The sequence below is a fragment of the Silene latifolia genome, chromosome 9 (genome assembly GCF_048544455.1).
Source record: "Silene latifolia isolate original U9 population chromosome 9, ASM4854445v1, whole genome shotgun sequence".
Classification (NCBI taxonomy): domain Eukaryota; kingdom Viridiplantae; phylum Streptophyta; class Magnoliopsida; order Caryophyllales; family Caryophyllaceae; genus Silene; species Silene latifolia.
Genome location: NC_133534.1, coordinates 54,572,217 through 54,576,173, shown reverse-complemented (window position 1 = coordinate 54,576,173; position 3,957 = coordinate 54,572,217).

Sequence of the window (3,957 nt, the reverse complement as noted above, 5' to 3'; positions counted from 1 at the left end):
TGTCGTGTGGTGTTATTGTTGTTCTTGTTGTTGTTGTTGTTGTTGTTGTTGTTGTTGTTGTTGTTGTTGTTGTTGTTGTTGTTGTTGTTGTTATTGTTATTGTTGTTGTCGGCTACTTGTTGTTGTTGTCGTGGTTGTGGACCGGTGGTTGGGTCCACCGTGGTCAGGGGAGGCTACGGTGGTGGTGGGTGGTGCTGCCTTGGTGTTGGTATGGTGTTGTTAAAGGGAGTGTGTCGGGTGTGTGTTATGTTGGTGTTGTTGTGTCGTGTGGTTATTGTTGTTGCGGTTGCCATTGCTGCTAGTGGTTGTGGGTGGTGCGTGGGTGCGGTGGAGCCAAGACGTGACCACCGTGGTGGTGGTGGCCCACGTGGTTGCTGTTTTGGTGTTGGTTGATAGGGATAGGTCGAGTGTTTTGGTTAGCTTAAGACGGGTTTTGTTTAATTGAATTCGTATTTAATTTAATTAGATTAGTTAGTAATTAAATTAAATTATCGTAATTAGGTGCCGACTTTATGGAGGAGCACATTTGTATCCGGTTTCTTTATTTTTTAGCAGGATTTCTAAAAGGTATGTTAATCTAACCCAGTTTCAATATATTTGTATGGTCATGTGAGTCGGGTTTAGTGGTTGGTGCATTATATCATGTTGTCGTGAACTCATATGTTACGGGAAATGCATTATGACATGGTATTAGTTAAGATGACTTGGTGAGTTATATGTGATATGAGTATAGGATTGTTTCATGTGAAATGCATTTACTTGTATGAGCGTTGCGTGTTTAATTATGATGAGTTTTAAAGCCATAATTTGCATGTGTGTTGTAGTCAGTTGATCGGCTTATTGTATGATATAATTGTTCATATGGTATATGATAACATGTAGAAGTTGGATAAAAGTAATGATACGTATGACAAGTTTTGAGAATGATTGTTACGTTTTGGTGTGTGAAGGGCCTTAGCCTCGTCCTTTGGCATTTTAATACCGCATATATGTTTGGATTTCACTAGTGCCATGGTAGGGTGCGATTAGTAATAGTTGTTAGTAAAATATTCGCCAGTATAAGAAAAGTATTCCTTAGTCGGAAATTGCAAAATGTAGAGAGGCACCCAACTGAGTGCGACCTAGTACTTGGCCGAGTACCAGTCACTCGACCGAGGGAACAATAGCACTTGACCGAGTGGACCATTTTCCAGAAACTTGAAAATTTCTGGAAGTGGGGCACTCGACCGAGTGGACGGGCACACGACCGAGTGGACTCAGCACTCGATCGAGTGCCATTTTCTGGGTTGTGAATTTCACGAGATTTGCATTATTACCTTATTTCTTGCATTTCTTCATCGTTTCTCATAACAAAAATATCAAAATCTCTTTAAATTTTTCCCAAAACTCCATTGTTGATGTTTGTTGCTTGGAATTAAGCTTTCTACTCCATTTTATCCTCTTAATTTTTGCTAATTAAACAATGAGAGTGGTTTTCTCCTTGTCCTCATTTTTTTCCAATTTGGTTTTGTTTGAATCTACGCTAATTTCTCCAAATTTTTGTCAGTTAATTGCACGTTTCGTTTGATTTATGATGTTAATCATCTTTTTATAACGTTTATGATGTCAAGTATCAAATTTTATGTTGAATTTCGCCCCAAATGTTTTTATATGAACTCAAAAATATGCGTTTTCTTGAGTCAACAATTTGAATTTTGTGTTTATTGCTTGGTTTAATCGTTCAACAAGGACTTAACCTTGGTTGTTAATGCTAAATCTTGTCTTACAATTGAAGTTTTACCTTAGAGTGTTACCCCAAAGCTTCGAAATTTTAGTATTCATGCCAAAATTTAATTGTTTCATTTAAAACATGGTTTAGTTGCTTTATCGATCATGTTTCAAACCGTGTTGGTGATGCCATGTATGGTCTTAAAGCTCGAGATGTGTTTTAAAATTTTCCCAGTATTTTCAAAAATGGGTAGGATAAATACCCAAGCCTTGATTCTCATGTGTATTTCTTGTCCAAATTGTGTCACAAGACTTCAATTTCTATTAGTAATGCTATGTATTGTCTTAAGTTGGGAATTTCGCCTTAAAATCTTGCCCAAATTTTTGGATTCCCCATGTGTGAAAACTTGGCTTGATTGTGCTATAAGACCACCTTCTTTGTTAGTAAAGCTATGCATCGTCTTCAAACGAAAATTTCGTCTGAAAATTTGACTCAATTTTTTGAAATCCACTATGACCATGACCAAATTTTGATTCCTTCTTTTACTTTAAACTGGCTTAATGGTGTTTTAAGGCAATAATCCTAATGAGTATCATTGTAATAACATAGTTTAAATCGAAATTTTTCGTTTTAAAAGTGGACCAAATTTAATTTTTTTTTAGATTTCATGTGTACATAACTAAATTTTGATTTTTATAATTGAAACATGGCTTAATTGTCTCATAGTACCCCAATCTTTGTTAATGGTGATATGTGTGAAAAATTATAGTGTTGATGCTCAATTTTTATTTTTGTACTTAATACTTGGTTTTATTGTGCCGCAAGCTTACAATTTTGTTAATAATGCAATGTATTGTCCTAAATTGGAAAAACATTTCTTAAATTTCTCTTTAAAGATTTTTTTATACCCCCAACATTCATGCCAAAGTTGTGATTTCATATTTCGTCATTGGTTTTATCATGTCAATTGCTTTAGTGTTCACTAATTTGTGGTGTACTGCCTCGAGTTAGGATCATTATGTTGTGTGATTTCACTTCAGTTCACCTTTTCATGCATGTCTTGAAGGTCATGAACACGAGACATGTGTTTTAGTAGGGTTAACATGAGCTTAGTCTTTTGTTGTGGATTTGAATCGTGTAAGTAGGTAAGTGTATGATTCATGTTTGGAAATTAGGAGTAGAAGAAAGTGACTTTAGCTTGCGTAAGATGTCTTGAATTGAGTAAAATGATCGTATGAAGTAAATTGTGGATAATGAGTGATGTGTGATCTAGGTCGAAGATATGAACTTATGGATAGTGAACGAGGTTTGGGTTGCATGTTGAGGGATATTGTTATTGAGCATGACTTGGAAACTTTGGTTAATAAATAATTGAGGTATGTGATGGTGGATTTATATTACCAAATTTGGTTTTCGCGGTCAAGAGAGTAAGAGTGTGGCATGTAATGCTTGAGGATTCAATCATATTGTTGAGGTATTTTATCATTCGTGTTATAGAGTGTAACCGTTTAACTTAAGTGTGTATGCATGAGTGTAAAAGTGGTTGTGTGGGACTCCGACCCTATGAGTGGTAGTATAAATGTTATTTGTAAAGTTGCCTCCCAATCGTTAGGTAAAGCGTTCATGGTATACATCGTGATCTTATTGTAGCGTCCATTTGAGGGGTGATGTTGTTATTCCTTATGAATAATGAGTGGTTAGGCCGTGTCCATGAAATAGTATGTTGTGTCAGTAGTATGTCTCGGATAATTCATCTTAATGGTGTAATAATGATGGCCATAAGGCAAAGAGTTTGTGTTTAAATTCGGTTATTTAATGATGTGTTAGTCACCATCGGAGCCTATTAGCATTTGTGTGATGAAATAGGAAAGTTTGGAACCAAGTTGAGAACGAAAACCTTCTGCCCAGGTGACACGCGACCGAGTGCACCATGCATTCGACCGAGTGTTCGCCTAATCGGCCGAGTGGCCTCCTACACTCAATCGAGTGGCCTGCCTTGACCATTGTTTTGCTAATATTCGACTAAATATTAAGCGTGTACCCTTATTTCGCGGTTTATATTAGTTGACTTGTGTTTGGATGAGCATGTTGACTTTACATGGGTGATATTTTGTGAATTTTTTACGTTTGATTATATGGTGTGGTATTTTGCAAGTAAATGGAAATCGTTGATTCGACATGAGTAGATTGATGACAGAAATGATGTGATAATCTTGTTGATATGCGTTAATCGACGTGATTTTTTTTTT